This window comes from Somniosus microcephalus, chromosome 4, assembly GCF_052327205.1.
Source record: "Somniosus microcephalus isolate GS21.2 chromosome 4, FLI_Smic_1.0, whole genome shotgun sequence".
Taxonomy (NCBI): domain Eukaryota; kingdom Metazoa; phylum Chordata; class Chondrichthyes; order Squaliformes; family Somniosidae; genus Somniosus; species Somniosus microcephalus.
Window position 1 is genome coordinate 62,815,942 of NC_140990.1, and position 22,494 is coordinate 62,838,435.

The 22,494-nt window shown below is 50.6% G+C and overlaps 1 protein-coding gene and 1 pseudogene across 1 annotated transcript in view; one reads left to right on the forward strand and one right to left on the reverse strand.

Annotated features, from left to right (window-relative positions):
* LOC147119043 (uncharacterized) overlaps positions 1-22,494 on the forward strand; it is a 453,069-nt gene that overhangs the window by 138,702 nt on the left and 291,873 nt on the right. The gene's annotated exons all lie outside the window — the stretch shown is intronic.
* LOC147119045 (uncharacterized) lies at positions 7,686-21,077 on the reverse strand (annotated as a pseudogene).

A 22,494-nucleotide genomic window follows, 5' to 3' on the forward strand; every position in this document is an offset into this window, starting at 1 on the left:
TCACTTCTAGTCACACCATCCTGACCCTGGCCATGGACTACATCTGAATTAATTAATCTAATTGGTGTGAATACCTCGTGATACACAGAGTCCAGGTAACTCTCCCCCTCCCTGATGTGTCTCAGTGTTTGAAGCTCGGACTCCAGCTCTTCAACACGGAGCTGGAATTCCTCGAGCAGCCAACACTTACTGCAAATGTGATCACCGTGAGCATCAATGGTGTCCACCAGCTCCCACATATTGCAGCAGCAACACATCACCTGATCTCCCATTCTATGTAATTAATTAAATTTATTAATATTATTCTTAAATACACTCTGCCCCGATTCTAGATGGTGAATATCACACCTTAGAAACTATAAACCAAAGAGATTTAAGCTTAAAAAGGGAGAAATACTTACCAACCAATCACTTACCCGCTTTCTGGTGACGTCACACTTGGATTACTTTTTACCTCTCTCCTTCCCTCCGAGTTCCAAGATTGGAGATTGGTAAACCTACCTGGGCTCTGGCACTTTTATAGCCGCTCAGCCCGCGATTCCCGCACTGAGGCCTCACCTGGTCTCTGGGGCCGTTATACAGCCGCTCAGCCCGCGATTCCCGCACTGAGGCCTCACCTGGTCTCTGGGGCCGTTATACAGCCGCTCAGCCCGCGATTCCCGCACTGAGGCCTCACCTGGTCTCTGGAGCCTTTATACAGCCGCTCAGCCCGCGATTCCCGCCGATTCTCGCACTGAGGCCTTACCTGGGTCTCGGGAGCCTTTATACAGCCGCTCAGCCCGCGATTCCCGCCGATTCTCGCACTGAGGCCTTACCTGGGTCTCGGGAGCCTTTATACAGCCGCTCAGCCCACGATTCCCGCCGATTCTCACACTGAGGCCTTACCTGGTCTCTGGAGCCTTTATACAGCTGCTCAGCCCGCGATTCCCGCATCTCATCTCCTTCCCTCCGAGTTCTCCTCTGGAGATCTTCCCCCCGCTGCCACCAACCTCATAGTTCCCCAACCCCGCACAGCCCGCTTCAATCTCCTTCCCAAGATCCACAAACAGGACTGCCCTGGTAGACCCATCATTTCAGCCTGTTCTTGCCCCACGGAACTTATCTCTTCCTATCTCGACTCTATCTTTTCTCCCCTTGTCCAGTCTCTTCCCACCTACATCCGCGACTCTTCGGACGCCCTCCGCCACTTTAACAGTTTCCAGTTTCCTGGCCCCAACCGCTTCCTTTTCACCATGGACGTACAATCCCTCTACACCTCCATCCCCCACCAGGATGGCCTGAGGGCGCTCCGCTTCTTCCTTGAACAGAGGCCCGTCCAGTCCCCATCCACCACCACCCTCCTCCGCCTGGCTGAACTTGTTCTCACATTGAACAACTTCTCCTTTAACTCCACTCATTTCCTCCAAATCAGAGGTGTTGCTATGGGTACCCGCATGGGTCCTAGCTATGCCTGCCTTTTCGTGGGCTATGTGGAACAATCTTTGTTCCAGTCCTATTCAGGTCCCCTCCCTCACCGTTTTCTGATACATTGATGACTGTATCAGTGCCGTTTCCTGCTCTCGCCCCAAACTAGACAATTTCATTCACTTTGCCTCTAATTTCCACCCTTCCCTCACCTTCACATGGTCCATCTCTGACTCTTCCCTTCCTCGACTTCTCCGTCTCCATCTCTGGGGATAGGTTATCGACCAATATTCACTACAAGCCCACTGACTCCCACAGCTACCTGGACTACACTTCCTCCCACCCCGCCTCCTGTAAGGACTCTATTCCATTCTCCCAGTTTCTCCATCTCCGCCATATCTGCTCCGACGATGCCACCTTCCACACCAGTGCTTCCGACATGTCTTCCTTTTACCGCAACCGAGGATTCCCCTCTACCGTGGTTGACACGGCCCTCGACCGTGTCCGTTCCATCTCCCGCACTTCTGCCCTCACCCCTGCCCCTCCCGGACCAACGATAGGGTTCCCCTTGTCCTCACCTTTCACCCCACCAGCCTCCACATTCAACGGATCATCCTCCGCCATTTCCGCTACCTCCAAAGTGATCCCACCACCAAACGTATCTTCCCCTCCCCTCCCCTTTCAGCATTCCATAGGGACCGCTCCCTCCAAGACAACCTAGTCCACTCCTCTATCACCCCAAACAGCCCTTCCCCTGGCACCTTCCCGTGCAAGCGCAGGAGATGTAACACCTGCCCCTATACCTCCCCACTTCCCACTGTCCAGGGCCCCAAACACCCTTTCCAGGTGAAACAGCAATTTACTTGTACTTCTTGCAATCTAGTATACTGTATTCGCTGCTCACGATGCAGTCTCCTCTACATTGGGGAGACCAAACGCAGATTGGGTGACTGCTTTCCGGAACACCTCCATTCAGTCCGTAAGGATGGCCCCGAGCTTCCAGTCGCCTGTCATTTTAATTCACCGCTCCATTCCCACTCGGACCTCACCATCCTTGGCCTCTTGCATTGTTCCACGGAAGCTCACCGTAAACTCGAGGAACAGCACCTCATCTTCCGATTAGGCACTTTGCAGCCTTCCGGACTCAATATCGAGTTCAACAATTTCAGATCATAACCTCGGCCCCTATTACTTTTTTACTTATAATTTTTTCCACCCCTTTGGTTTGGGTCTTCCTTTCCCCCCCCCCCCCCGCTTTCCTTTTGTTTCTGGCAGCTGTCTCTTACCTGCCAGTACACTTCACACCTAATCTCAGCTGTCTTTTGTCTCCACCGGCCTATTACCATCTCGTCTGGTTTCGAATACATTTTATTGTCTCTTTTACTTCTTTTGTCTGATCGCAGCCCTGCCTTCGATCTATTTTCTTTTCTTTCCAGTTTTGAAAAAGGGTTCCGACCCGAAACGTCAACTCAAATTTCTCTCCACGGATGTTGCCTGACCTGCTGAGTTTTTCCAGCATTTTCTGTTGTTATTTCAGACATTCGTTATTCCTTGCCGATATACCTCGTTTTGCCTTTTATCTTCCTTTTATTTTCCTTTTCCTTTTTCACTTTTATCCCGCTCTCTTTTCCCATCTTATGGTTGTTCAAGCACCATACTATAGATAGGAACAGTCTCTCTTTCCTCCACCAAATGGCGGCACAAACCGACCCCCGTCACCAAAACAAAGCCTCACAGCTGCCACCAAACGGAGCACAGATGGGGCCGCTGGAACTCATTCGGGCCCAAGACTGTTCTTCAACTTTAGAAACCGTGCAGCATGCTCACCCACAGCATCCCCCGACTCCGATTCTGGTGACCAGCCGCTCCGCCCTAGGCCCCCGCCTGGGGTCATCCGTGCTAGGCCTCCCGCCTAGGACACTCTCCTCTGGGTCTTCCACCCTGGGCCTTCTGCAATGGGCCCTCCGCACTGGCATTCCCGGTGAGCAGCCGGGGTGTGGAGCAGCCCATTCACACAGCACCGAGCAGAGCTGAGCTGCTGAGAATCTCGCAGCCTCCCTCCGGGGTTCATGAACCCGCTCCCTGAGCTCGTGGTGTGAGCAGCCCACGTCCCCCCGGGGTTCATGAACCCGCTCCCTGAGCTCGGGGTGTGAGCGGCCCGCGGCCCCCCGGGATTCATGAACCCGCTCCCTCAGCACGGGGTGTGAGCAGCCCCCGTCCCCCCAGGGTTCATGAACCCGCTCCCTGAACTCGGGGTGTGAGCGGCCCGCGTCCCCCCGGGGTTCATGAACCCGCTCCCTGAGCTCGGGGTGTGAGCGGCCCGCGTCCCCCCGGAGTTCATGAACCCGCTCCCTGAGCTCAGGGTGTGAGCGGCCCGCGTCCCCCCGGGGTTCATGAACCCGCTCCCTGAGCTCGGGGTGTGAACGGCCCGCGTCCCCCCGGGGTTCATGAACCCGCTCCCTGAGCTCGGGGTGTGAGCGGCCCGCGTCCCCCCGGGGTTCATGAACCCGCTCCCTGAGCTCGGGGTGTGAGCGGCCCGCGTCCCCCCGGGGTTCATGAACCCGCTCCCTGAGCTCGGGGTGTGAGCGGCCCGCGTCCCCCCGGGGTTCATGAGCCCGCTCCCTGAGCTCGGGGTGTGAGCGGCCCGCGTCCCCCCGGGGTTCATGAACCCGCTCCCTGAGCTCGGGGTGTGAGCGGCCCGCGGCCCGCGTCCCCCCGGGGTTCATGAACCCGCTCCCTGAGCTCGGGGTGTGAGCGGCCCGCGGCCCCCCGGGGTTCATGAACCCGCTCCCTGAGCTCGGGGTGTGAGCGGCCCGCGTCCCCCCGGGGTTCATGAACCCGCTCCCTGAGCTCGGGGTGTGAGCGGCCCGCGGCCCGCGTCCCCTCGGGGTTCATGAACCCGCTCCCTGAGCTCGGGGTGTGAGCGGCCCGCGGCCCCCCGGGGTTCATGAACCCGCTCCCTGAGCTCGGGGTGTGAGCGGCCCGCGTCCCCCCGGGGTTCATGAACACACTCCCTGAGCTCTCTCACCTGATGTGTCAGCGGCTGCTACCAAGGTCCGCGCATGCTCAGCTCACACTGCCCGGGTGATTGACGGGAGCTCCGGACCAATAGGAAGAGGGGGGCGGGGCTGGAGGACCGAGCGGGCGGCGGGTCCTCCCACCAATCGGAGTGTGTGAGGGGCGGGGCTTGACCTTTAAACCGGAACGCCAGAAAGTAAGCTGAGCATGCGCGGACATTGGCAGCAGCCGCTGACACATCAGGTGAGAGGTCAGGGAGCGGGTTCATGAACCGCGGGGGGACGCGGGCTGCTCACACCCCGAGCTCAGGGAGCGGGTTCATGAACCCCGGGGGGACGCGGGCCGCGGGCCGCTCACACCCCGAGCTCAGGGAGCGGGTTAAATTATTACACCAAGAAAGCAGTGCGAGTGTCGGAGCGCACTGTGGACAGGCTCTGCCCAGTGATCATGGTAAAATAGTGAAATCTTTGCTATTCCGATCTTCTACTTGATCGGCCCTTCCCTCAGACTGCTCAAGCAGGGCAGAGAGAAACAGAAATCTCCTGACAGAAGCAGCACCTGAAGTTACATTGAGTGAAACACAGTCTGCCCACAAGGTCCACACACAGGCTTCGTTGCTATAGAAACGATCACAACATTTATATCGGACCCAATGAAAGGTCTAATCAGAAACTGCCCGCGGGCTCCTTTCACCAAGCTGCCGCCAATGACCTTCTCACAGACAGGCAGCAAATTCAACTGAAGCTATTGTATTGGCAAACAGGTGACTGAATGCTCGTACTTCAACTGCTATAGTCTAGGATATGTGAAATATATCTGAATTTATTTATATGAAGGTTTATACAGGGATCTTAATCTCGCAAGCCAAATTATTTTCCCAATGCAATCGAGAGTAATCTTCAGGTAACTAGTGTATCTCTCATGGCGTTGCTCAGGGTGAATACAATCTGGGGTGGGGGTCAATGATTACTGTGATTGAAAAATGTTGAATGGTGATTTTATTATACACCATTATAGGAGTGAATATTATAGGGCTTAAATTCTATGAGCATGTGCAGATTTGCACAGAAGCTGTAATCAGTGGCCTTGATTATAATTAAAAATTCATCTATGTAAAAAAAAAACATAAATAAATAAACCCCGGGGGGGACGCGGGCTGCTCACACCCCGAGTGCGGCCCCAGGCCCCATTATTAAAACACTCAACATTATCCGCCTCCCCACAACTACCCGCCAGTTTAAGAGACAAACTCCGGGACAACCAGGAAGTGCTGGGAAATCCCCAGCGAGTCAGGGAGCGTCTGTAAATGGAGGAGAAATGGTGACTGGTCAGGGAGCATCTGTAAATGGAGGAGAAATGGTGACTGGTCAGGGAGCGTCTGTAAAGGGAGGAGAAATTGTGACTGGTCAGGGAGCATCTGTAAATGGAGGAGAAATGGGATCTGGCCAAGGAGCGTCTGTAAATGGAGGAGAAATGGGATCTGGCCAAGGAGCGTCTGTAAATGGAGGAGAAATGGGGACTGGTCAGAGAGTGTCTTTAAATGGAGGATAAATGAGGACTGGTCACAGAGCATCTGTAAATGGAGGACTGGCAGCTCAATATTCCGGGGTATAGAATCTTCAGGCGAGACAGAGGGGGATGTAAAAGAGGAGAGGATGTCGCAATATTAATCAAGGAGTCAATTACTGCAGTAAGGAGGGATGATATCTTAGGTTCCTCTAATGAGGCCATATGGGTAGTACTTAAAAACAAAAAGGGGGCAAGCACTTTGCTGGGAGTGTACTATAGGCCCCCAGACAGTCAGGGGGAGATAGAAGAACAGATATGTAGGCAAATCTCAGAGAAGTGTAGAAATAATAGTGGGGGATTTCAACTTCCCCAATATTAACTGGGATAGTCAGAGTGTGAAAGGCTTAGACGGTGCGGAATTCTTAAAAGTGCATCCAGGAGAGCTTTTTGAGCCAGCATATAGAAAGTCCTACAAGAGAGGGGGCGGTACTGAACCTAATTCGAGGGAATGTAGCTGGGCAAGTGGTAGAAGTGTCCGTAGGAGAGCATTTTGGTGACAGTGACCATAATTCGGTGAGATTTAAGGTAGTCATGGAAACGGAAGATGGACCGGAAATAAAGGTTGTAAATTGGGGGAAGGCCGATTTTTAATATGATAAGGCAGGATCTGGCCAAAGTGGACTGGGATCAGCTACTTAGAAACATAGAAGATAGGAGCAGGAGTAGGCCATTCGGTCCCTCGAGCCTGCTCCGCCATTCAATGAGATCATGGCTGATCATCCAAATTCAGTACCCTGTCCCTGCCTTCTCCCCATATCCCTTGATCCCTTTAGCCTTAAGAAATATATCTAACTCCTTCTTGAATATATTTAATGAATTGGCCTCCACTGCCTTCTGTGGTAAAGAATTCCACAGGCTCACAACTCTTGGGGTGAAGAAATTCCTCCTCATCTCTGTCCTAAATGGCTTACCACTTATCCTTAGACTGTGACCCCTGGTTCTGGACTCCCCGGCCATCGGGAACATTCTTCCTGCATCTAGTCTATCCAGTCCTGTTAGAATTTTATAAGTTTCAATGAGATCCCCTCTCATTCTTCTAAACTCCAGTGAGTATAAGCCCAATCGACCCAATCTCTCCTCATACGTCATTCTTGCCATCCCAGGGTATCAGTCTGGTGAATCTTCACTGCACTTCCTCCATGGCAAGAACACCCTTACTCAGATAAGGCGACCAAAACTGCACACAATACTCAAGATGTGGTCTCACCAAGGCCCTGCACAACTGCAGCAAGACATCCTTGTTCCTGTACTCGAACCCACTCGCTACGAAGGCCAACATGCCATTTGCCTTCTTAACCGCCTGCTGCACCTGCATGCTTACCTTCAGCGACTGGTACACAAGGACACCCAGGTCTCGTTGCACTTCCTCTTCTCCCAATCTATTGCCATTCAGATAATCTGCCTTCCTGTTTTTGCCACCAAAGTGGATAACCTCGCATTCCCATGCCGAGGGGATTGCTGTACCAGACGGGAGGGGCAACATTTGGGGACTCTCGATTCTCCACCAATTCCCATTCCCCTTTTTTCTCGTGGATAATGGAGGTGCCACTGTGTGTAATGTGCAAGCCAGTAAGAATTGTCAGTGAGGATTAATCAGCAGTTTCTAATTGGAGATGTTAATCAGTGGAACTTTTCAGACAATAAATTGTAAATTTTGTACCAAAGGTCAATTTAGGGTTAAATTAAAATTCATCATATTATTGTCAAATAATTTCTTATGAAAGTCCTGAATTAAGGGGAACGATCACAATGATTCTTAAAGGGACACTGCAGCCCCAACAAGTCAATCGGCTATATATCCAGAATATTAAACTCCAGCCAGTTATAGGGTTATTATCATCAGCAGAAACAAACTACAGCTGCCAGAATGAACATGGTTCAGTCCTGGCTGTAATTAACAGCAGCAATAACATCAGAATCTAACCCCTGCAGTTACTTGTGAACTCGCTGGTGTCTCAGCAGGTTGGATGACTGAGTGAATCCCTTCCCACACGTAGCAGGTGAACGGCCTCTCCCCAGTGTGAGCTCGTTGGTGAATCAGCAGGCCGGATGACTGAGTGAATCCCTTCCCACACACACAGCAGGTGAACGGCCTCTCCCCGGTGTGAACTCGCTGGTGTGTCTGAAGGCAGGATGAACAAGTGAATCCCTCTCCACATACGGAGCAGGTGAACGCCCTCTCCCCAGTGTGAACTCGTTGGTGTTTCAGCAGGCTGGATGAACAAGTGAATCCCTCTCCACATACGGAGCAGGTGAACGGTCTCTCCCCAGTGTGAGTGCGCTGGTGTACAATGAGATTGGATGAATACCTGAACCTCTTCCCACAGTGAGAGCAACTGAATGGTTTATCATCAGTGTGAACTCGCTGGTGTTGAATCAGTTCCTCAGAGCTTTTAAAGCAGTTCGCACAGTCGGAACATTTAAAAGGTTTCTCGTCAGTGTGAACTCGCTGGTGTCTCAGAAGGTGGGCTGAATTAGTGAATCCCTTCCCACACACGGAGCAGGTGAATGGTCTCTCCCCGGTGTGAACTCGCTGGTGAGTCAGCAGGTTGGATGACTGAGTGAATCCCTTCCCACACATGGAGCAGGTGAATCGCCTCTTCCCAGTGTGACTGTAGCGATGAGTTTCCAGCTGGGATGGGGAAATGAATCCCTTCCCACACACGGAGCAGGTAAACGGCCTATCCCTGGTGTGACTGCGTTGATGAGTTTCCAGCTCAAACAGGTAATTGAATCCCTTCCCACAGTCCCCACATTTCCATGGTTTCTCCGTGGTGCGGGTGTCCTTGTGTCTCTCCAGGTTGGACGATCGGTTGAAGCCTTGTCCACACAGAGAACACGTGTACGGTTTCTCCTTGCTGTGAACGGTGCGATGTTTTTTCAGGCTGTGTAACTGGTTAAAGCTCTTTCCAGTTAGTGCACGGGAACACTCTCACTCGGGTGTGTGGGGCTCGGTGCTTTGCCAGTCACACTGATGTTGAGGTGATGTTTGGTTTGAGTTTCCTGTCTGTAAACCCACCCCTTCTAACACCCTGTAAAAGGAGTTTACAATAGACATCACTGTAAGTAGAGGATAGAAATTCAGAACAGACAATTCTAGTTTCTATGGAACATTCTTTCCTCTCTTTTTCCCCAAAGCTGTAAATCCCCATCCCACACACTCTCCCTCCTCCCTGTGCTGAAATCCAAACCCATCGCACCATCTCCAACATTTTTCCTTTCGATTGACTTTTCTTCCTCCCCCTGAAGGTGTTGACTCTGATGGGTTCAGTTCTACACTCATGAGGGACTGGAAGCCAGCACCCTGTGGGGCCTGGACTCTTATCATAAAATAATGGCTTCAGAAGAGAAATTGAAGAAACTATTTGATAGGTGTGGTGGTGAAATGTTGGGCGGGTGCTCAGCATCTCACACATTGTGTAAGATTAACATTCCACATGTCTGAACCTTTCATTCCGTCCCCGATCTGGGCATCTCTTGAGCTGGCACTTCTTGTCCCATTATACCGAGTTGCTGCAACAGGAGAGCCAGGGATCAGGGGGATATTGGACAGGAAGCACACAGCACGGACATTACACTGCAGGTGGGATATGTGAGAGTGTTACAGTGAGGGCTTCGGACACTTTATTAAACACACCCACAGCAGAAGCACATTAATCTGATGGAGATCACTGACACACGAGCACCCAGGTGAGAGTCCGGTCCCTTTCCAGCCAGTATTTACAGGAGCTGGGACACAGAGTCTCATTAAAATCACTGATATATTTGTTCACACAAACCAACCCCCAAAAAATGCTGAATGATTTCTCCCAGATGCTCCCTGACCAGTCACCATTTCTCCTCCATTTACAGATGCTCCCTGACCAGTCTCCATTTCTCCTCCATTTACAAACGCTCCCTGACCAGTCTCCATTTCTCCTCCATTTACAGACGCTCCCTGACCAGTCTCCATTTTTCCTGCATTTACAGATGCTCCCTGACCAGTCAACATTTACAGACGCTCCCTGACCAGTCTCCATTTCTACTCCATTTACAAACACTCCCTGACCAGTCTCCATTTCTCCTCCATTTACAGACGCTCCCTGACCAGTCTCCATTTCTCCTGCATTTACAGATGCTCCCTGACCAGTCACCATTTCTCCTCCATTTACAGACGCTCCCTGACCAATCACCATTTCTCATCCATTTACAGACGCTCCCTGACTCACTTCCTGTCTGTCCCGGAGTTTGGTGCTTTGTTGAGATTCGGGCCGGAGCAAAACGGGAACCCACGGGTGGGGGCAGATAATGTTCACTGCTCTTATAATCGGGCCTGGGGCCGCACTCGGGGTGTGTGAAGCCCGCGTCCCCCCGGGGTTCATTAACCCGCCTCCCTCTGACCTGCTGCAGCCTCGCCACCCGCGCATGCTCAGCTCACACTGCCCAACAATCAGCCTCTCCCGCGCATGCTCAGCTCACCACCTGTTGTTCAGGGTTGAAGGTCAAGCCCCGCCCCCTCACACACTCCCATTGAATGGAGGACCCGTCGGCCCTCCAGCCCCGCCCCGCTCTTCCTATTGGTCCGGAGCTCCCGTCAATCACCCGGGCAGTGTGAGCTGCGCATGCGCGGACCATGGCAGCAGCCGCTGACACATCAGGCGAGAGAGCTCAGGGAGCGGGTTAATGAACCCCGGGGGGACGCGGGCCGCTCACACCCCGAGCTCAGGGAGCGGGTTTATGAACCTCGGGGGGATGCGGGCCGCTCACACCCCGAGCGGGTTCATGAACCCCGGGGGGACGTGGGCCGCTAACACCCCGAGCGGGTTCATGAACCCCGGGGGGACGCGGGCCGCTCACACCCCGAGCTCAGGGAGCGGGTTCATGAACCCCGGGGGGACGCGGGCCGCTCACACCCCGAGCTCAGGGAGCGGGTTCATGAACCCCGGGGGGACGCGGGCCGCTCACACCCCGAGCTCAGGGAGCGGGTTCATGAACCCCGGGGGGACGCGGGCTGCTCACACCCCGAGCTCAGGGAGCGGGTTCATGAACCCCGGGGGGACGCGGGCCGCTCACACCCCGAGCTCAGGGAGCGGGTTCATGAACCCCGGGGGGACGCTGGCCGCTCACACGCCGAGCTCAGGGAGCGGGTTCATGAACCCCGGGGGGACGCGGGCCGCTCACACCCCGAGCTCAGGGAGCGGGTTCATGAACCCCGGGGGGACGCGGGCCTCTCACACCCCGAGCTCAGGGAGCGGGTTCATGAACCCCGGGGGGACGCGGGCTGCTCACACCCCGAGCTCAGGGAGCGGGTTCATGAACCCCGGGGGGACGCGGGCCGCTCACACCCCGAGCTCAGGGAGCGGGTTCATGAACCCCGGGGGGATGCGGGCCGCTCACACCCCGAGCTCAGGGAGTGGGTTCATGAACCCCGGGGGGACGCGGGCCGCTCACACCCCGAGCTCAGGGAGTGGGTTCATGAACCCCGGGGAGACGCGGGCCGCTCACACCCCGAGCTCAGGGAGCGGGTTATATTATCAACATTTTATTTTCTGTATTTGATAAACCATTGCTAACTGAAATACTGAGTTGCATGTAATCAAGGAAAGGGAAATCAGTTGAGTTGTTTCTTTGAAGAGACAAATATAACCAAATTAGTAACAATACTGTGGAGGAGGAATTCCTGGAGTGTTTGCGGGATGGTTTCCTGGAACAATATGTCGAGGAACCAACTAGAGATCAGGCCATATTAGACTGGGAATTATGTAATGAGAAAGGATTAATTAGCAATCTTGTGCGAGGCCCCTTGGGTCGGAGCGATCATAATATGATAGAATTCTTCATTAAGATGGAGAGTGAAGTAGTTGACTCAGAGACTAGGGTCCTGAATTTAAATAAAGGAAACTACGATGGTATGAGGTGCGAGTTGGGTAGGATTGATTGGGGAATGTCACTCAAAGGGTTAACGGTGGACAGGCAATGGCAAACATTCAAAGATCGCATGGATGAACTACAGAATTTGTTCATCCCTGTTTGGCATAAAAATAAATCAAAAAAGGTGACTCAACCGTGGCTAACAAGGGAAATTAGGGATAGCATAAGATCCAAGGAGAAGACATATAAATTGGCCAGAAAAAGCAGTAAACCTGAGGATTGGGAGCAGTTTAGGATTCAGCAAAGGAGGACAAAGGGATTAATTAAGAGGGGGGAAATAGAGTATGAGAGTAAGCTTGCAGGGAACATAAAAACTGACTGTAAAAGCTTTTATAGATATGTGAAGAGAAAAAGATTGGTAAAGCCAAACTTGGGTCCATTGCAGTCAGAATCAGGGGAATTTATAATGGGGAACAAAGAAACAGTAGACCAATTAAATACATACTTTGGTTCTGTCTTCACAATATATATTAATGATCTAGACAAGGGAACTAGATGTAATATCTCCAAGTTTGCAGACGACACAAAGCTGGGTGGGCGTGTGTGCTGTGAGGAGGATGCCGAGAAACTCCAGTATGATTTGGACAGGTTGGGTGATTGGGCAGAAGCATGGCAGATGCAATATAATGTGGATAAATGCGAGGTTATCCACTTTGGTGTCAAAACAGGAAGGCAAATTATTATCTGAATGGCAATAGATTGGGAGAAGGGGAAGTGCAACGAGACCTGGGTGTCCTTGTGCACCAGTCGCTGAAGGTAAGCATGCAGGTGCAGCAGGCGGTTAAGAAGGCAAATGGTATGTTGGCCTTCGTAGCGAGAGGGTTCGAGTACGGGAACAAGGGTGTCCTGCTGCAGTTGTACAGGGCCTTGGTGAGACCACATCTTGAGTATTGTGTGCAGTTTTGGTCGCCTTATATGAGGAAGGATGTTCTTGCCATGGAGGGAGTGCAGCGAAGATTCACCAGGCTGATACCTGGGATGGCAGGAATGACGTATGAGGAGAGATTGGGTCGATTGGGCTTGTACTCGCTGGACTTTAGAAGAATGAGAGGGGATCTCATTGAAACTTATAAAATTCTAATAGGACTAGACAGACTAGATGCAGAAAGGATGTTCCCGATGGTCAGGGAGTCCAGAACCAGGAGTCACAGTTTAAGGATAAGGGGTAGGCCACTTAGGACAGAGATGAGGAGGAATTTCTTCACCCAGAGAGTGGTGAACCTGTGGAATTCTCTACCACAGAAGGCAGTAGAGGCCAATACATTAAATATATTCAAGAAGGAGTTGGATATATTTCTTAAGGCTAAAAGGCTAAAGGGATATGGAGAGAAGGCAGGGACCGGGTACTGAATTTGGATGATCAGCCATGATCTCATTGAATGGCGGAGCAGGCTCGAGGGGCCGAATGGCCTACTCCTGCTCCTATCTTCTATGTTTCTATGCTTGGTTTGAGTTCCCCGTCTGCAAATCCTCCCCTTCTAATACCCTGTAAAAGGAGTTTACAAAAGTCATCACTGTAAATACAGGATAGAAATCCAGAAGAATTCTAGTTTCTATGGAACATTCTTTCCTCTCTTGTTCCCCCAAAGCTGTAAATCCCCATCCCACACACACTCCCTCCTCCCTGTGCTGAAATCCAAACCCATCACGCCATCTCCAACATTTCTTTCCTCCACTCCCAGTTTGCCCCCTCCCTCCACTCTGGTTGCGTTTAGTTCTGCACCCGCTGTGTGCAGAGCGAGAATAAAATCAATGAGTCAATGATTGTCTCTCTGGGTCACTGGGACCCTGAAGCCCCGCCCTCTCTCTGTTCCTGTACCAAGATGGCCGTGCATGCACCGTGGTGCAGGTAGATCCGGTCTGTCCTTCCTCCACCAAGATAGTGGCGCGTAACCCGGGCCTGTCACCAAGAAAAAGCCTCACCGCTGCCGTCCGGCGGAACACAGACCGGGCCGCTGGATCTCATTCGGGCCTGAGGCCATTCTCCAACTTTATAAATCCTGCGGCGTGGCCTACCCGCAGTTTATTAATCTCCCGACCCCGCTCCCGCCGACCTGCAGCTCCGCCTGGCGACCACGCGAGCCTTTCTTTGTAAAGTCAGCGAGGGACACGTGAGCGAGGGACACGTGACCCGGGCCCACGGCCTGATTGACGGGAGCTTCCGAGCAATAGGGAGTGAGCGGGGCGGGGCTGGAGGAGCGAGCCGGCGGCGGGTCCTCCAACCTATCGGGGAGCCCGAGGGGCGGGACTAGCACCGGCTGATTGTCTGATCCGCAGGGCAGCGAGTTTCTCCAGTCCCTTGTTCAGGGCCCGGGGCCAGGGGAGGCTGTGGGCCTTTATTCCCCTTATTGGACACAAGGCTCTTTGTCTCACAACACACTGGCTCAGGTTTTAATAGAGACTTTTTAAATTCATGAATAAAAGCAAATAAACCTGGATGCTTCTGAAGAATAAACTTTTTAATATTTAGGAGTAAAAGTACAAGTTTCTTTCCCTCTGGGGAATTTATTATCAGTTTCAGGAAACAACAACAACCACTTGTATTTATAAAGCGCCTTTAATGTCGTAAAACATCCCAAGGCTCTTCACAGGAGCGTTATAAAACAAAATTTGACACCGAGCCACATGAGATATTCGGGCAGATGACCAAAAGCTTGGTCAAAGAGGTAGGTTTTAAGGAGCATCTTAAAGAAGGGGAGAGAGAGGCAGAGAGATGGAGAGGTTTAGGGAAGGAATTCCAGAGCTTAGGGCCCAGGCAACTGAAGGCACGGCCGCCAATGGTGCAGTGATTAAAATCGGGGATGCTCAAGAGGCGAGAATTCGAGAAGCGTAGATATCTCGGGGGGTTGTGGGGCTGAAAGAAATTACAGAGATAGGGAGGGGCGAGGCCACAGAGGGATTTGAAAACAAGGATGAGAATTTTAAGGATGAGCCACTTGAGGAAAAGCAGGGAGTGGGGGAGGGTCAAGCCCTTATGGGACAGGGTCGTTAATTCTGTTGGGCAACAGTTACTGGGACAGACTGTATCTCCCCCTCCTCCACACAGGGATTTGTGGTAGTTAAAGGAGACAGTAATGCTCCTTGTTTTGCGAGATTGTAATTAAAGGGACACTACTCTGAGATGGCTGCGAACTTTTAGTGCCACCAGCCTTTCTAAAACATCTTCCTTTTTTTGAAGATCTGTGTGAACTCGCTGGTGACTCAGCAGGTTGGATGAACTCTGAAACCTCTTTGCACAGTCAGAACATTTAAAGGGTCTCTCATCGGTTCTGGGGCAGGAGGGATCTGGTTAACAGTGATCACAATATCATTAGGTTTAAAGTAGTTATGGAAAGGGACAAAGAAAAATCAATGGTGAAAATACACAGCTGGAAGAGAACCAATTTCAGTGATTTGAGAAGGGATTGAGCACAGGTGGACTGGAAACAAAGTTTGTCCAGGAAAACAGTGAATGACCAATGGCAGGCCTTCAAGGCTGAGATAGCTCAGGTACAAATGGAATACAATACTGGAAAGTGTGAGGTTATGCACTTTGGCAGGAAAAATCGTAGAGCAAGTTATTATCTTAATGGCAAGAAACTGGAAAGTACTGAAGTACAAAGGGATCTGGGGGTCCTGGTGCACGAAACTCAAAAGGTTAGTATGCAGATGCAGCAAGTGATTAAGAAGGCCAATGGAATGTTGGCTTTCATTGCTAGGGGGATAGGATATAAAAATAGGGAGGTATTGCTTCAGTTGTACAAGGTATTGGTGAGAACGCACCTGGAATACTGCATGCAGTTTTGGTGTCCATACTTAAGAAAAGACATACTTGCTCTCGAGTCAGTACAAAGAAGGTTCACTCGGTTAATCCCGGGGATGAGGGGATGGACATATGAGGAGAGGTTGAGTAGATTGGGACTCTACTCATTGGAGCTCAGAAGAATGAGAGGCGATCTTATTGAAACATATAAGATTGTGAAGGGGTTGGATCGGGTGGATGCGGGGAGGATGTTCCCGATGATGGGTGAAACTAGAACTAGGGGGCATAGTCTTAGAATAAGGGGCTGCTCTTTCAAAACTGAGATGAGGAGGAACTACTTCACTCAGAGGGTGGTAGGTCCATGGAATATGCTGCCCGAAAAAGCTGTAGAAGCTACATCATTACATAAATTTAAAACAGAAACAGACAGTTTCCTAGAAGTAAAGGGAATTAAGGGTTACGGGGAGCGGGCAGGAATTTGGATATGAGTCTAGGTTCGGATCGGACATGGCCCTGTGGGTAGCGGAGCGGGCCCAGGGGCCGTGTAGCCTGATCCTGCTCCTATTTCGTGTGGCTAATTCTGTTAGATTCAGGAGATGGTTCTGTGATAGTAGATTGGCGGTTAGGATCAGATCAGCCATGATCTTATTGAATGGCGGAGCAGGCTCGAGGGGCCGATTGGCCTACTCCTGCTCCTATTTCTTATGTTCTTATGTTTAAACCAAGCATATTCCCATAAGGAGGCAAGATGGGGCATCCAAAGCTGGAGCTCCCTGGATGAGAAAGGATATCGAGGTTAGAATAAAATAGAAAAAGGAGCTTTACGACAAATGTCAGGTACAGAATACAGTCAAAAACCAGGCAGAATACAGAGTGTGTGAGGGAAAATGTAACAGAATATAAGAAGGGCAAAGAGACATTATGAAAATAGATTAGCGGGTAACATAAAAGAGAACCTAAAAATATTCTATAAACATATGAAAAGTAAAAGGATAGTTAAAGGAATGGTGGTGCCGATTAGGGACCAAATAGGAGCTCATCATACGGAGGCAGAGGGCGTGGCTGAGGCACTGAATGAGTACTTAGCATCTGTCTTCACAAAAGAAGATGATGAAGTTAATGTCGCAGTAGAGGAGGAGGGAGTAGAGAAATTGGATAAAAATGGATAGAAATGAGGTGCTAAATAGGTTGTCATCACTCAAAGCACGGTGGCATAGTGGTTAGCACTGTTGCCTCACAGCGCCAGGGACCCAGGTTCAAATCTGGCCTCGGGTGACTGTCTGTGTGGAGTTTGCACATTCTCCCCGTGTTTGCGTGGGTTTTCTCCGGGTGCTCCGGTTTCCTCCCACAGTCCAAAGATGTGCGGGTTAGGTTGATTGGCCATGATAAAAATTGGCCCTTAGTGTTAGGGGGAGATTAAATATGTGGGGTTACGGGGATAGGGCTTGGGTGGGATGGCAGTCGGTGTAGGGACCGGGTGCTAGGGTTTGGATGATCAGCCATGATCTCGTTGAATGGCGGAGCAGGCTCGAAGGGCCGAATGGCCTACTCCTGCTCCTAGTTTCTATGTTTCTATGTAAAGTTAACAAGTCACCCGGTCCAGATGCGATGCATCCCAGATTGCTGAGGGAAGCTAGGGTGGAGATAGCAGAATCTCTGACCACAATCTTTCAATCTCCCTCAGATATATGGGTGTGGTGCCAGAAGACTGGAGGATTGCAAATGTTACACCCTGTTTAAAAAAGGGGAGAGGGATAAACCTGGTAACTACAGGCCAATCAGGCTAATGTCAGTGGTGGGTGAACGACTAGAGACCATTGTCAAGGACAAAATTAATACTCACTTGGAGAAGCATGGGTTAATAAGGGGCAGCCAGTATGGATTTGTTAAAGGTAAATCGTGTCTGACTAACCTGATTGAGTTCTTTGATGAAGTAACAGAGGGTTGATGAAGGTAGTGCAGTAGATGTTGTATATATGGACTTTCAAAAGGCATTTGAAAAAGTACCACATAAGACACTCGGAACATAGAAGCACAGGGAATTAAAGGGCTGATGGTAATTTGGGTATAATTGGCTAAGGGAGAGGAGGCAGTGAGCAGTGCTGAGGGATGTTTTTCTGACAGGAGGGAAGTATGCAGTGGGTTCCCACAGGGGTTGGGATTAGGACCATTGCTTTTCTTGTTATATATAACTGACCTGGACTTGGGTATAGGTGTACAAGTTCAAAGTTTACGGATGATACAAAACTTGGCAACATAGTAAATAGTAAGCATAGTAGTAGCAGACTTCAGAAGGACAGAGACAGACTGTGAAATGAGCAGACACAAGGCAGATGAAATTAAATGAGGATAAGTGTGAAGTGATTCACTTTGGGAGAAACAACAGGGAGAGGCCGTATAATCTAAATGGGACTATTTTGAGGGGGTGCAAGAGCAGAGGGACCTGGGGGTCCGTATTCACAAATCTTTGAAAGTGCCACGGCAAGTTGGTGAGGCGGTTCAGAAAGCGTATGGGATACTTGGCTTTGTAAACAGGGCCATTGAATACAAAAACAAGGAAGTTACACTAAACCTTTACAAATCACTAGTGAGGAACATAGGACAGGAGGAGGTCATTCAGCCCCTCGAGCCTGTTCCACCATTCAATGAGATCATGGCTGATCTGTGACCTAACTCCATTCACCTGCCTTTGGCCCATATCCCTTAATACCTTTGGGTAACAAAAGCCTATCAATCTCAGATTTAAAATTAACAATTGATCTCGCATCAGTTGCCCTTTGCGGAAGAGAGTTCCAAACTTTTACCACCCTTTGTGTGTAGAAGTGTTTCCTAATTTCACTCCTGAAAGGTCTGGCTCTAATTTTTAGACTATGCCCCCAGTCCGAGAATCCCCAACCAGCAGAAATAGTTTCTCTCTATCTACCCTATCTGTTCCCCTTAATATCCTGAAAACTTCGATCAGATCACCCCTTAACCTTCTAAATTCCAGGGAATACAACCCTAATTTGTGTAATCTCTCCCCGTAACTTAACCCTTGAAGTCCGGGTATCATTCTGGTAAACCTGCGCTGCACTCCCTCCAAGGCCAATATATCCTTCCTAAGGTGTGGTGCCCAGAACTGCTCACAGTACTCCAGCTGTGGTCTAACCAGGGTTTTGTACAGCTGCAGGGTTTTGGCCTCAGCTGGAGTCTTGTGTACAGTTCTGGGCACCACACTTTAGGAAGGATGTCAAGGCCTTGGAGAGGGTGCAGAGGAGGTTGACCAGGATGGTAACATGGATGAGGGACTTCAGTTATGTGGAGAGATTGGAGAAACTGGGATTGTTCCCCTTAGAGCAGAGAAGGTTAAGAGGAGACCTAATAGAGGTGTACAAAATGATGAGGGGCTTTGATCGAGCAAGTAGGGAGAAACTGTTCACTCTGGCAAGTGGGTCGGTAACCAAAGGTCACAGATTTAAAATAGTTGCGAAAAGAACTAGAGGGAAATGAGGAGAATTGTTTTCACACAGAGGGTTGTTCAGATCTGGAACGCACCATCTGAAAGGATGCTGGAATCAGGTTCCACAGGAACTTTCAAACGGTAATTGGACATGTCCTTGAAGAGGACTAGTTTGCAGAGTTCTGGGGATAAAGCTGGGGTTTGGGACTAAATTGGACAGCTCTTTCAAAGAGCCAGCACAGACACGATGGGCCGAATCACCACCTTCTGTGCTGTTAGATTCTATGATCAGTGTGAACACGCTGGTGTCTCTTAAGGATGTTAGAGCTTTTAAAGCTCTTCCCACAGTCAGAACATTAAAAGGGTCTCTCGTCAGTGTGAACAAGCTGGTGTGACAGGAGGTGGGATGACTGAGTGAATCCCTTCCCACACACAGGGCAGGTGAAAGGCCTCTCCCCAGTGTGAACTCGCTGGTGTTCCTTCAGTTACATGGAGCTTTTAAAGCTCTTCCCACAGTCAGAACATTTAAAGGATCTCTTGTCAGTGTGAACTCGCTGGTGTACCAGCAGGTTGGAGGACCGAGCGAATCCCTTCCCACACACGGAGCAGGTGAACGGTCTCTCCCCAGTGTGAACTCGCTGATGTACCAGCAGGTGGGATGACTCAGTGAATCCCTTCTCACACTCAGAGCAGGTGAACGGCCTCTCCCCAGTGTGTAGGTTTTGGTGTCTCTTCAACTCCCCGGAGCATTTAAAGCTCTTCCCACAGTCAGAACATTTAAAGGGTCTCTCGTCAGTGTGAACAAGCTGATGTCCCTTCAGCTGCCCGGAGCTTTTAAAGCTCTTACCACAGTCAGGACAGTTAAACGGCCTCTCATCAGTGTGAGCTCGCTGGTGTTGCTTTAGTTCCCCGGGGCTTTTGAAGCTCTTCCCACAGTTGGGACACTGAAATGGTCTCTCATCAGTGTGAACTCGCTGGTGTCCCTTCAGTTCCCCGGGGCTTTTAAAGCTCTTCCCACAGTCAGAACATTGAAAGGGTCTCTCATCAGTGTGAACAAGCTGGTGTCCCTTCAGATACTGGGCGCTTTTAAAGCTCTTCCCACAGTCAGAACATTGAAATGGTCTCTCATCAGTGTGAACTTGCTGGTGTCCCTTCAGATCCTGTGGGGCTTTTAAAGCTCTTCCCACTCAGAACATTGAAATGGTCTCTCATCAGTGTGAACAAGCTGGTGTTGCTTCAGATCCCCAGGGCTTTTAAAGCTCTTCCCACAGTCAGAACATTTAAAGGGGTTCTCTCCAGTGTGAACTCGCTGGTGTCCCTTCAGCTGCCCGGAGCTTTTAAAGCTCTTACCACAGTCAGGAGAGTTAAACAGCCTCTCATCAGTGTGAGCTCGCTGGTGTTGCTTCAGTTTCCTGGGGCTTTTAAAGCTCTTCCCACAGTTAGGACATTGAAATGGCCTCTCATCAGTGTGAACAAGCTGGTGTCCCTTCAGCTCCCGGGGGCTTTTAAAGCTCTTCCCACAGTCAGAACATTGAAATGGTCTCTCATCAGTGTGAGCTCGCTGGTGTCCCTTCAGATCCTGGGGGCTTTTAAAGCTCTTCCCACAGTCAGAACATTGAAATGGTCTCTCATCAGTGTGAGCTCGCTGGTGTCCCTTCAGATCCTGGGGGCTTTTAAAGCTCTTCCCACAGTCAGAACACTGAAATGGTCTCTCCCCAGTGTGAACTCACTGGTGTGTTTGCAGGTGGGATGAACAAACAATTCCCTTTCCACACATGGAGCAGGTGAATGGACTGTCCCTGGTGCGACTGCGCTGTTGAACTTCCAATGCAGACGGGGAACTGAACCCTTCCCGCCGTCTCCACCTTTACCCAGTTTCTCCCCGGTGTGACGGTGCACGTGTCTCACCAGGTCAAGCAATCGGCTGAATCCGTGCCCACACACTGAACACGTATGCGGTTTGTCATCGCTGCGATCGCTGCTTTCTCCTTCCATGTGCAAAGGCCGATGATATTCAGGTCCTGATGAATCGAGCGACTCTGTCAGGTCTAGACGTGATGTTTGGTCTGAGCTTCCCGCCTGTAACTGCTCCACTTCTATAACCCTGTAAAATGAGATCAGAAAAGGATCAGAGGCAAACTGTTGTTTAATTTTCCCCTTTCCGAACCCAGGGGCAGTGAAGCTGATTTTCAGGCCCCAGCTGCTGCACAGGTTGGTTGAAAGGATCAGCAGTAATGGCGGCTGCAATACCCACAAACCCCCATGCTCCAGAAAGCGCTCTGTTGACTCTGAGTCCCGCGCATGTGCTCAGGGCCCCCGCGTTCTCCCTCCTGCTCCACAATCGCCCGTCCCGATCGGTCCACAACGCACATGCTCAGTGCACAAAACCCCGCGGTTGGAACATCGGTCGTGCATGCGAAGCCGCAACATCTGGTACGCGTGCGTGGCTCAGGTGGGGGCGAGTCAGTGTTTCGTCTCAGCCGCCAGGGAGGTGCGCATGCGCAGGACGACCCAACATTCTTTCTGTCAGCAATCACTCCCTCGTTTCTTTAATCAAAACAGAAATTGCTGGAAATACTCAGCAGGTCAGCCAGCACCTGTGGAGAGAGAAACAGAGTTAACGTTTCAGGTCGAAGACCTTTCGTCAGAACTGCTTCTTCTTTAGTGTCAGCTGTGACTCAGTTGGTAGCACTCTCGCCTCTGAGGCATGAGGTTGTGGGTTTAAGTCCCACTCCAGTGACTTGAGCACAAAAATCTAGGCTGACACTCCAGTGCAGTGCTGAGGGAGTGCGGCACTGTTGGAGGTGTCGTCTTTCGGATGAGACGTTAAACTGAGGCCCCGTCTGCTCTCTCAGGTGGATGTAAAAGATCCCATGGCACTATTTCAAGAAAGAAAGACTTGCATTTATATAGTGCTTTCATGACCACCAGATGTCTTGAAGTGCTTTACAGCCAATGAAGTACTACAATGAAGTAGTCACTGTTGTAATGTGGGAAAGAACAGGGCAGTTATCCCCAGTCTCCTAGCCAATGTTTATCTCTCAATCAACATAAAAAGATAGATTATCTGGCCATTATAACATTGCTGTTTGTGGGAGCTTGCTGTGCGCTAATTGACTGCCACATTTCTTACATTACAACAGTGACTACACTTCAAAAATACTTAATTGACTGTAAAACACTTTGGGATGTCCAGTGGTGGTGAAAGGCGCTATATAAATGCAAGTCTTTCTTTCTTCACTGGTCTCACCAGCGACTTCTTCTGACTGTTGGTTGATTGACATTACAAGAGGATTTGAGTGCAGGACTAAAGAAGTCTTACTGCAATTATATCGGGCTTTGGTGAGACCCCACCTGGAGTACTGTGTACAATTTTGGTCTCCTTACATAAGGAAGGATATACTTGCCATAG